The following is a 13,224-nucleotide window of genomic DNA, read 5'->3' as shown; positions in this document are numbered from 1 at the left end:
AATCAGATCTTCAAGACAGATCTTTTGAAGTAACCCAGACAGACAAAAATAAAGAAAAAATAAAATACAAAGACAATAAGCAAAGCTTCAGTGACATATAGGACACCAAAATGTGACCAACTATTCAAATTACTGATGTCCCAGAAGGTGCAGAGAGAACAAAAAGTTTAGAAAATGTATTTAATGAAATAATAGATGAAATCTTTTTTTTTCTTTCTTTTTTTGGTGGGATAGAGTCTTGCTCTGTCATCTAGTCTAGAGTGCAGTAGCACGACATCAGCTCACTCCAACCTCTGTCTCCTGGGTTCAAGTGATTCTCCTGCCTAAGCCTTCCTAGTAGCTGAGACTACAGGCATGCAACACCACACCTGGCTAATTTTTGTATTTTCAGTAGAGACAGGTTTTCACTATGTTGGCCAGTCTGGTCTCAAACTCCTGACCTCAGGTGATCTGCCTGCCTCAGCCTCCCAAAGTGCTGAGATTACAGGTGTGAACCACCATGCCTGGCCAAAACCTTTTCAGGTCAAACAAGAGATACAGACAGACATTCAAATATGTGAGCCTAAGAGATTCTGAAGAAAATATAACAGAAAAAGGACTTTGCCATGACACATTATAACCAGTCATTATACATAATGACTGTACTAATTCATATTCCCACCAATACTGAACAATGTTCTCTTTCTTCCACATCTTCACCAGCACTTGTTATGTTTTATCTTTGTGATAATGGCCATCCTAACAGACATGAGATGATACCTGATTGAGGTTTTAAATTGTATTTCTCTGACTAGTGATGTTGAGCATTTTTTGCATACCTTTGGCCATTTGTATATTTTCTTTCAAGAAATGTCTATTCAGACCCTGTGCCCATTTTTAAATAGGGATTTTTTCTTGCTATTGAATTTCTTATATATTTTTTATCTTAATCCTTTATTAGATATATTGTAAATATGTTTTCTATTTCCACAGTTGTCTCCTTTGATCTGATTTGATCTCCTTTTTCTCCTGCACATTCACTGTAAAGGGAAATAATCTACTATAGGCTTCCTACTAACTTTTCCTAATCCTGTTGATGATTTCTTTTGTTGTGCAGAGGTTTTTAGTTTGGTATAATTCCATTTATCTATTTTCACTTTTGTTTCTTGTATTTTGGAGGCCACATCTACAAAATCTAGAGCTTTTCTCCAATGTTTTCTTCTAGAAGTGTTACAGTTTCAGTTCTTACATTTAAGTTTTTAATGAATTTTCAGGGTTTTTTTTTTTTGTACAAGATGTGAAATAAGGGTTGAATTTCATTCTTTTGCACTTGGATACCCAGTTTTCCCAACATGACTTATTGAAGAGATTGTCCTTTCTCTATAATGTGATCTTGGTATTATTGCAAAAAGTTGACTTACCATACTGTGTGGATTTCTTTCTGGAATCTTGATTGTTTCCCATTTGTCTGTGAGTCTGTTTTTATATAGTATCATACTGTTTTGATTGATAACTTTGTGGTGTATTTTGAAGTCAGGTAGCCAGATGCCTCCAGCTTTGTTCTTTTTGCTCAAGATTGCTTCAGTTATTCAGGGTCTTTTGTAATTCCATTTAAATTATCTTTTCTATTTCTGTGAAAAATATCATTGGAATTTTGATAAGGATTGCATTGAACCTGTAAATAGCTTTGAGTAATATAGGCATTTTAACTATATTAATTAATCAAATTCATGAATGCAGGATATTTGTTTCATTTATTTGTGCCTTCTTCAATTTCTTTCATCAATGTTTTCCAGTTTTCAATATAAAAGTCTTTCACTTCCTTGGTTGAATATCTTTCTAAGTAATTTAGTTTTATTTTTTGGTAGCTAGGATTAATGGGATTATTTTCTTGATTACTTTTTTAGATCATTGGTTGTTAGTGTATAGAAATACTACTGATACTTGTATGTAGATTTTGTATCCTGCCGTTTAGCTAAATTTGTTTGTTAGTTTTAACAGCTTTTGGTGGGGTCTTTAGGGTTTTCTATACTAGAGATTTCATTTACAAACAGGGACAATTTAACTTCTTCCTTTCCAAGTTGGATGCCTTTTATTTCTTTCTTTTGACTTATTTCTCCAGCTTAGAAGTTGTTTTGTGTAGCAGGTTACTATGTACTGTGGTGAACTTTATGAGTTCATGTACATCTGGAAATGTCTATGTCTCTCTCTTAAACGACTGTTTAACTGAGCACAGTATTTTAAATTTAAAGTTATTTTCCTTCTTGTTTCAGATGAAATGTCCGATATCAACCTAGGTCTTGTTTTTGTGTAGGGAACCTGCCTTTTCTCACAGTAGCTTTTAGGAAAATCTTTTTACATGATAGGCTAAACTTTGTTTCAATATCTTTATTTTAATTAGTCATGTCAACACTCTGTAGATTTTTAAATCTGAAGGATTTTGTCTTTCTTAGTTTGGGGAAAATGTTTAGTGATTGCCTTTTAAATTACAGCCTTGTCATTGTTTCACCTACCCTCTCTTTCTGAAACTTCTACAATCCTCTTAATCTTTTCACTTTGAAAATTACCCAGTGTCTATCTTTAGTAATAATAATTTCCATGATGTCAATAGCACACAGAAGCAGAGGTTCAGGACTGCCAAGAGTATTCCTTTCTTGATGCATTAGGATGTGCAGTGGACTCACTTTTACATATAAGACCTCTAAATGAAATACATAATCCTATAATTTACCAGAAGGAAGCTTAATTTTGTCATTAAACATTTCCTTTTTATATTATAATAGTTACATCGCTTACATTATATTTTCCAGGGAGCCATGAAATTCATATACTTCATGTTTGTTTTTCATGATTAATTTGAGACAGACTAGGTATATCCTCCTAAAAACATTCTAAAGCTAAGGACACTTGCTGCTAATGTGTTTGCCAGGAAGTCTTCCACTAGCATGTTTACAAGGAGATTTGGTATCTTTTTTTTTCCTGCACTTTCACCATAGAGGGATGTAATCTTCTGTAGGCTTGCTACAACCTTTTCCTTGCCAGTCCACCTTCTGACCTCATTTGTCGTCGAAGTCTCTTCGATGTATACTTATCAGGAACTTTCTATAATTTTTCTTGTTTAATTTTATGGACTATTTTATATTAAATAATAAATCTCCTAATCCACTTAACAACCAGGATTTGAACAATTTAGTGTGTAGGAGGAATTTTCTCTATAAAGCATGCTAACTGTAACCATATCCTTTCAAGATTCTTTGATTATTTTTTTAATCATTCTTTCAACTTCAGCATCAGGACTTATTTAAACTTTTTAAAAAGCACATGTTGATTAAGGCATTTTGAATGTTTTAAAGGTGAACTTATGATTATTTTTCTAGCAAACCTGTTATAAAAATTTTTATATCATTTGGGCTTTTGCATTTGCCTCTCAATTTTTTTTTCTCATCCAGGAGGTCATCATTAAGTACTTAATCCTACCTATAGACCTAAACATACTGTATTACTCATAGAGCTGTGGCAGATAAATAAAAAGGATATTTAGCACACTAGCCATCGGTGAAATGACAGTATCTGTCTCCATTCATTCCTAACAAAAACCATGTTTTATATAGTGCACTCAGAGCAACTGGGGTGGTGTTTAGAGGCTTTTTTTTTCAGTAAATTGTGGATCCTTTCTGGTCTGTGGACATAACCATGTCCCATATATTGTAGTACAGATTTTTACAGAGCCTGATGTCAAGAGTCATAGTGTATTATATTGTTTATTTATCTCTTCAATCCTAACTAACTGCATCATGGCAATGACATTGTCCTTTTTTATTCATGATATTAGACCATTAGAGAACAGTAACGGTGAACAGTCTGTAACATTTCACCATAACTTACCCTAGCCCTCAATCACTTCTTCTAGAACTAAACTTTACATCAAATTCCATCATAATTCAAAGGTCTTTCCTGGGTAATGGTATCAGTTGTTTCTCATCATTGTTGAGAGATATGGAGTTTCATTAGAGTAATTATTCAATTATTCATGCTCTTATAGTATAAACAAAATAAGCTGAATAACAGTTGGAGTAGACTACAGGTATTTTGAGTAGTTGGGATGATCTTTTCCCCATATTATATTGGTGGAGTTGTTAGGCAGAATTCATGTATCAACAAGCATTCAATTCTGCTTCTCTAGAGAAAGTAAGTTCAGGGTCTCCCCCATTGCCAGTAAAATCAGCCATTTTTCAGTGCCAGACACGAGAGCATTTGGTAAGATATTATTCTCTTGTTTTTAGTTACTCTTGTGGAAGTATTATAATCGCATTCCTTTCTAGGATTGTGAATCGCTTATGAGTTCCTATTCCACTTGCTATTATTTCACCCTTGTTTTCATTTATTGTGCCTCCTGGTAGACTTTCTGACTCGGGTGGACATAGTAGCAGCCTTGTTAATTTCCCCATTTACCCTATCTGTCAGCAGATCTTGCAGAATATGACAGATAAAGGATGACAGCATTGTTGCTGCCATCTGGTAATGGTAGTTCATTCATAGCTAGCCCTAATTCTTCATCACCTCACACACTCCAACCTCTTGATCCTAGAAGTCTCTCCAGTAGAGTCCTTGCCTTACTTTCTTTCATAGACAATGTGAGGATCAAATCATTCAAACATCCAAGCCATTTGTTCAAGATGTCCCTATTGCCTATATTGAATAATAAATATTCAAATTGCCTATTCCAATGAAAATTTTAAAATGTTGTATGTCCATATACTATTGTTTTTTTTTTCCCCCATTTTTCAAAATAAATATATCCAGGTGGCCTGAAATGGTAGAAAATTTGCTGTTCCAAAATTTTAGTTGTTTTCCCTAAGGTTGTTTTTAACATAGTATAAGAAAAGCCTAGAGCGAAATCGGTGCCAATCCCAGTTAAATCTGTTAATACTCTTGGGGCTATTGGTGGAAGTTCAGTGTAATCAGCTTTGCAGGTACTGATTCCATTCCTATTGACAGTGGGCAGCTTTTATCTCATTAGCCTATTCATCAGATCTTAGAGGAGAGGCACGTGACATTTCTCAGGCGTTGAATACATGTCCTGAACACACGCATTCCCACTTACTTATGAACTCATGAGCTAACTATGCATCTACCCTTTTTTTCCAATCCCTTTCTTATCTGACCACAGTATTTTCTTGGTGGACATCTATATGAATCAGTTTAATTCTTTCTCTAAATTCCTGTAAAGAATTCCATATCTGAGTGCTCTATATGCAGTATATATATATATATATATATATATATATATATATATTATTTTTTATCTTGCAGTTGTCTACAGCTCATTTGCCTGATCATATAGCAAGTCCTTTGGCTACAGCTCAAGTCTATAAATATGCAAACACTCTATAGAGGGTCTGAGCTTAATTCCTCTTCCACGTTTAATTAACAGCTCTCAGCAATTTTCCCTGTGCGAACTTGCCCTTCCTTTCTTTCATCAAAGTTACACCACCCACTGGGCATATTGTGGCTGCTTCCCAAATAGCAATATGGCTCTAAGGTTGAGAACTCCCAACTAGTGGCCAGAAAGCCCACTTTTCCTCAGTTGGGAGAGTGTAAGGTTCTTCCTACACAACATTGGAAGCAAGGAGTTCCTCTGAGGTCACAAGGTCTGTGTGCAGTGAGGCAATCTATTCATGTACGAGATATACCCCATTGAACTCTCTCACCCATTCCTTGTCTTCTTGCTGTTCTTAATATACCACTTTCATTTTAAGAGTAGACTTTGCTGTACAGCTCTTTCTCTGTTAGAATACTTCTGTGACATCAGCTAAGTCCTAACTGGTATTTCTGGCCTTATATTTATCTGACCCTATTTGTGGTGGGTGACATTTTGATTAACATCCAATAACAAGCCAACAAGTATCTTTCAAGGAGACTAGAATTAATAGCTGTCTTAGGCTGTTCTCAGATCCAGAGCCTGAGACGCCTTTGTTGCATAGCTTTAACCAAAGTTACTAAAGTGCCCAGTCTGTGTATATTCTGGTTACAGATATTTCTTTTTTTTTTTTTTTTTTTTGTTACGGAATTTCGCTCTTGTTATCCAGGCTGGAGTGCAATGGAGTGATCTTGGCTCACTGCAACCTCCGCCTCCTGGGTTCAAGCAATTCTCCTGGCTCAGCCTCCTGAGCAGCTGGGACTACAAGTGCATGCCACAATGTCCAGCTAATTTTTGTAGTTTTAGTAGAGATTGGGTTTCACCATGTTGACCAGATGGTCTCGATCTCTTGACTTCGTGATCCACCCGCCTCTGCCTCCCAAAGTGCTGGGCTTATAGGCATGAGCCACCGCGCCCTGCCAGTTATTTATAATGTAATTTGAGCATTTAGGCCTTCAGAGCTAAGTAGGACCACTTGCGACACTGCTTTCTGTAACTCTTTTAATTGTTACTTCTGCTCAGAGGCCAATTCTAATTTAGATGTCTTTCTGGTGACTTTGTGATTAGGAGCCAATAGGATTTCTAGATAAGATTGATTTTGCTAAAACCCAGATAGTCCTGCTGATCACAGAGCTTCTTGTTTATGGACAGGAACTGTGAGAAATAATAACTGATTTCTTGTGGTTTTAGAAACCTACAGAAACTCCACAGACCAGACTAAATCTGAATTCATCGGCCAGCCTCTATTTGTTTAGCCCTTAGTTTCTCCTGAGATTTCCCAACTGAGGAAGCAATTATAATATCTTTTGTTTAGGAGTTTAACTTATTTATAAAGGTTTTCAGTGCCTTCTTTACACTATTGTATTGTGCTGGTAAGTTAAAATATTCCTGTAGCAACACTGAAGGTGTATACTCCATTTAGGAGAATGCAACCCATTCTGGCTGGACTTCAAAACTGAGATTGGAAAATAAGGTTTTGGCCAGATACATGGGAACATATGAGTTTCCCTTTCCCATTACAGTTCCTACATAGCCTTTGCATATCAGGTATACTGAATGAATCAAAGGGTTCACTATATGGAATTCTAACTTTTCTACTGTTAACTTCAGGAACTGTCTACCTAATATACTAGCTAGACATGACCAATAAAAGGGGAATTAGTGGGAATCAAAATTCTCACTTCTCCCATTTCCTTAAACAAAACAGTAATATCTCATTGCCCTTCTGGGTTTTTATATTGCTTAGTGTTTTCTGCTGGGGAGAACTCAGGCAATTCCAAAGATCCTGCTTACTGAGACCAATTGAAACTGGACCAAAGGTAGGCTTAGTTTACACCCCTTGTGAAAAGCATACCTGTTTCTCATTTACACATAATATCTATTCCAGTTACGCATGTAGCTAAAGACAAGGTGACCACAGAAGAATCTGTCCATTTCCAATTTCCAGTTTGTAGTTTCATCCATATCTTGGTTTCCTTCACTAAGAATCTAAGAGTCTCCATATCCTCCCACTTTCAACCTTGGGACTTTAAGAGGACCATCCTTGTCCCCAGTAGGTCTGACTGTTTTAAGCAGCGAAGCTTCAGCTTGTGCTCCACGGGGATCAGGTTGAATCTGGGATGTCCCCCGAAGTAACATCCTTCCTGGGCCACTCTCCTTCCCTAGCTGGCTTCTGTCACTCCTTAACTAGTTTCTTCCAGGCTTACATTATAAGTTATTTGCATTTGAATCTTTGGCTCAGGTTCTGCTTCTAGGAGAGTTTGGCTTAAGGCACTTGGTTAGTAATCTCCAGTTCCTGTCATCTTTCTGAGTAACTTTTATGTCTTAGAGGAGAAATGGCAAACAGGTGGTATTTTGCTACCAGGCTTCCCCAACTCCCGCTGCTGTCCCTTATTAGGTGCATTGAACAAACACTGGCACTGTTCCTGCTGAACTCACACATGGCTTCAGAGTTCTCTACAATGTGCTCCAGAAAGTTACAGATCATCCTGAAATGTTTTAAGTTCTAAACCTCATTGTAAAAACAGTAACATCAAATAATAATATCAGTTTTAATCAATCTCCCACTCTTAGTGATCTAGAGAATTTCACATATAAATCAGATTAAATCTATGCTGTATTTTTTGCTGCACTACTTATAAGTGAGTGTACGCTGACATTTTATTCCCCAGTAAGGAGTTTTAAAGGAATTCTCCAGCCATGTGGTCACAGACTAACAGTGTAATATTTTGCTGTATGGATCATATTGGAGTTATTTTGGAACGTTTATGAGTTTACTTGGAGTGTGTTTTGTGTTGAAAGTAAGTGTATTAAAACATGCGGTTTTTTTTCCCTTCTGTTTCTAGAAAAGACAACAGCTTCCAATTGGTTTCTCTGATAACCATTCTTTCAACAGAAATTCTCCTATCCTTTTTGTCACCATGTATCTGTTTAATTCTTCTTGTTTCTTTTCACAGTCTGTATCTATTTTGTTAGTTTATCAATTAACTCCTTGTTGGTGTCTGTAGTTATAATGTAAAAAATATTAAATAAGAATTTCTTAAAAACAGGGACCACAGGGACTGACTTGCTTGACAGTGTATCTCCAATAGTCCCTTGCCTTGCTAATAGGAGGAATTCAATGAATACGTGATGAACAATTTAACAAGGAATTAAAGAATAGGAAGAGGCCTGTATGAAGGATGTTCTGCAAGGTAGATGGCACATGTAAGTCAGGAATTGAGGATCACATCTTCTTTCTCATTACCATGATTTCATTATGCATTTATATTCTAGAGCAGTGGATCACATATGGTTTTAGGAGTTAGATGCAATTTACTTTTATATCCTTGTCTATCACCTACTAGTTCAGGGTTGCTTAAAATTTCAAGACTGTTTGTTCCTCTATAAAACAATGTTATACCTAAGAGGGTTACCATGAAGATAAAATGAAGTGAATTTTTAAAACATCCAGTGGCTGGCACACAGTAGGTATTAAGCAGAGATATTCATTCCAGAATTTTCAGCATCCATTATGTTTTCCTTTATATATTATAAGAATAAATGGAGCAAATTATCATTACTCTCATATGTAGTACAAATATACTCATCTGTGTGAACACAGAACTTAGCTGAAGAATGAAACTTTGGCTCTAATATGAAACATAAAAGATTGGAGATCATCTTGTCCATCATTCCCTTAGACAATTTCAAGATTTGCTGTTCTTATTTCTTAGACTCCTTCCCTGTACAATGATTTTAAAAAATACTGAATTTGAAAAGTTACTTTAAACTTTTAATGGTCAAATATAAATTGATAGTGAATGGAAAATACCATTTAAAGAATGCCAAAGATGCGATGCCCATCCCTGTGATGCGAGTAGCTCCTTCAGACCCAAATTCTCTTGCTAATCTGTGGAGAAACTGAGCTGCATAAATGTTATTCCAGCTCATCCTGGGCTTCTCTTCGAGCCTTATCTGGATCATGACTGGAAAATAGGTAGTATAACTGTTTTTTAAATAGTGTTTGCATTTGCAGAAAATGCTGTTTGAGAAGGTTGGACATTTTAGTACTATTCCTATTATTTGGCCATTTATTAACTCCCTATCTATTTGCTTTTTCATTCACTTAAGGTTGCTTAAAAATCAGGTGTTCTGTTTTTTTGTTTTTTTTTTTTCTTTTGAGATGGAGTCTGGCTCTGTCGTCCAGGCTGGCTGGAGTGCAGTGGCACTATCTTAGCTTACTACAACCTTTGCCTCTTGGGTGCTAGTCATTCTCCTGCCTCAGCCTCCAAGTAGTTAGGATTATAGGCGCCTGCCTCCAGCTCTGCTAATTTTTGTATTTTTAGTAGAGACGGGATTTCACCATGTTGGCCAGGCTAGTCTTGAACTCCTGGCCTTAGGTGATCCACCCATCTGGGCCTCTCAAAGTGCTGAGATTATAGGCATGAGTCACTGCACCCAGACAGAAGCCAGGTATTCTAAAGGTGGCCTTTGCTTGAGTTCAATATTGTTTTCATTGTAATATAATAATATTTTTTCCTCTAATTTCTACCTTAAAGAAGGCTTTGGTGTTTGTATAGAAGCATTTTAGATGAGTAATGTTTTTTTCTCCCTCTCCACTATTTGGAATTTAAATAAGCAAATCATTTTAGTATTTTGAAATATGCCAAATGAAGGGGAATTTTAATTATTGATGTCAGTTGGATTGTAATACTGATCAAGGTATCATAAATAGAGAATATGATTTCCACCCTCAATTGTGAGGTCACAGTACCCTTATTTTGCTAAATGAATTTAAATCTGACTCTGTGCCCTCACATCCCCAGGATGGAGAGAAATTCAATTTGGTCATATTTTTGAGAGATCATTCCCCTTCCTAGGGTCACACGACAAACAAGAGAAATTTGTAATGCCTAGAATATGAGAGGAAGAAACACATTCTGCAGTGCATCAAGTTGTTGACAAGACGCTCATTTTCTGAGCCGTATGATTATTCAGACGTGAGCAGTTCAATCCCTCCATGAGAAACATGAGTAGAATCCTCACAATACCATGGTTGTTAGTATTCTCCATCTCTCCAAGTATCCACATGCCATCCAATCATAGATTCCAGTGGCTCTCAAGTCCATATTTCTCCATGTATTGTGAAGAACCACATCCCCCACTACTCTTAAGGAAAAATAAAAAGTCAAAACCAAAATAAACAAAACACCCATCTCTACTCTTCACCTCAAAGACTTTTTTTCAGAAGTTGAAGCCCTTTTGGCCTTAACATTCCCTTAACTTCAGAACCACACCCTTCCATTTATGACAATTTAATTCAAAGCTTATTATATCTGGCCCTAGAAAAAGGTAATCCTTCTTCCTCTAGGCCTCAAAGTCCAGCAAAACATTTCAAAAGGGTTGAGTGTGAGAAGGAAATAGTCCTCATTCTTTAAAATTCTTTTTAAGAGCAGGATCAAAACATAATATTATTTATATCTGTAAATTATCTCACCACTAATGGTACCAGGACTTCTTGTCACTAAAAGTAAGCTCTGTAATGCATTCCAGTGGAAAGTAGTGTTTACAGTGCACCTGAATTAGACTTGTGTGCATAGTAAGACAGGGGCATTGTTCTAAAATTAATAATGATTGGTAAGATTACATAAATTTATAATTAATGTTTCAAAACCTTGGGGGTTGGTGAGACTTAATTCCAGGTTTCTTTATTTCTGTAAGTAGCTTTGAGCCTTGCATACAATACCACATACTCTAAGTAGAATTTTTGCTTTAATGTTACCATCTGAAAAATATCTCTTGGTTGCAGCTTTAACACATTCCTCATACCTGACATAAAGTGCAACAAAGTTTTATTACTAGCATACCAGTCAGTACACTGCTGTTTAAGTTCTGAAAAAAAAAATAGGCAAACAGAAAACAACAGGACAACAAAACAAACTTTGTGGTCATTTTGTGATCATATAAAATGTTGTTCATTCTGATTTAAAAAAAATAGCTATCTAACCATGATATGTTTTAGCATAGTTGCACAAAAAACCTAATTATTGTTGCCAGAAGGAGAATGCTGAACAATGATATTTTGTCGGATAAAAGTTCCATTGTGGAACTCATTAACAGACACAGAAATATTTATGATGTTATAAAACTGCTGGAAAAAAGAAGAAATTCAGTATAGTTTAGGATTTATTTGGACCTCAAACTACTTTTATGACCTTGAAATTCTTCTAGATTGTGTGTGGGGTAGCAAATGATGCTATTCCGTGTGGGTCCACAGAGTTTATATAACGTGCAAGGAACACCTTTGAAATGAGACTGAGAGGCCTTATAAGTCGATTTGATCACTTAGATAAAATTTGCAGTGAATACTACATTCAACCTGCATAGCAAAGTGACACTGAAAGTCTGGACAAAGGAGAGGGTAATGTCCTAGTAATACAAACTTGAATGTCAGACCTCCATTTTAAAAATAGTTTATGAAAGCTATGTTTACAGCAAAAGATATATAAGTGATCAAATCCATGTAAAGTTGTTTCAGTGTAAAGAAAATGTGTTTCTGTATGAGTCATAGAATTTCTTCTTTATTAGAATTAGCATTATCCCCATCCCCTATAATTATCTGCTCTAAGGAACATTCTTGCTTTTCTCTTTAGCATCCCTTTCTCATTCGTCCTCATTTTGAAACAATGCTGACACAGTTCACTAACTCCTAGCTGTAGTGGTAGCCCCCACATATAATACTGCATTTCTTTTCCCCTGATGTAAGTATTGGGTTAATACTGGCCATGTGAACTAGGCAAGCCAGCTAGATAAACCTCAGGAAATGTCGTTAGAATACTGTAGCCAGAGCGCTTTCTCTACAAGTGGTGTAAACACCAGTTTCTACAACCGTAAGAGGAATTAATCTTAACCTTAGACTAAAACATATTTTCTAAAAATCAGAGTGATTGCAGTGAACTGGATCAACCAAATTCTGCTATAACTCTGGAATTGTAGCTATATCAGTCAATACATTTATGTTACTGTTAAGACAATTGGAGCTGCAATTTCTCCTGTTTGCATAAAACTTCACAGACTTAGCAAACAAATTATCATTTTTTAGAAAAGGAACATAAAATAAAATATTTTATTTTAAAATAAATGTTATTAAACAAGAGGAACAGAAAACATCAGTGGTTGCCAGGGGCCAGAGGAGACTGAATACAAGGGGGCAGAGAGGAATGTTTCTGGTGATGGATCTGTCCTGCCTATCAATTGGTTACAAAACTATGCATTTGTCAAAGTTCCCAGACTAGACACTAAAAAGGGTGATTTTACTGAATGTAAATTATAAAACTTTTCTTGAAAAAGAAAAAGAGAGAGCAAGGAGCTAAACATCTACCCTAAGCAAGGTGCTTATAATAGTTTTTGTTTGTTTGTTTTTTGAGGAGTTTTGCTGTTGTTGCCCAGGCTGGAGTGCATTGGTGCGATCTTGGCTCACTACCACCTCTGACTTCTGGGTTCAAGTGATTCTTCTGCCCCAGCCTCCTGAGTAGCTGGGATTACATGTTCCTGCCACCATGCCTGGCTATTTTTTTGTATTTTTAGTAGAGATGGTGTTTCACCATGTTGGTCAGGCTGGTCTCGAACTCCCGACCTCAGGTTATCCACCTATTTCGGACTCCGAGATGTTGGAGGTGTTGGGATTATGGACATGAGCCACCGTGGAGGGCCAGTTTTCTCTTACAGACAGTGAAAACAAGTACCAGGGATTTAAAGCAAAGGACAGTAAGAGAGAGATCTTCAATATAAAGTTTCAAAATGTGTGTGTGTGTGTGTGTGTGTGTGTGTGTGTGTGTGTGTGT

This window comes from Sapajus apella, unplaced genomic scaffold, assembly GCF_009761245.1.
Source record: "Sapajus apella isolate SASKATOON/1434 unplaced genomic scaffold, GSC_monkey_1.0 scaffold67, whole genome shotgun sequence".
Lineage (NCBI taxonomy): Eukaryota > Metazoa > Chordata > Mammalia > Primates > Cebidae > Sapajus > Sapajus apella.
Note: the sequence above shows the minus strand (reverse complement) of the source record.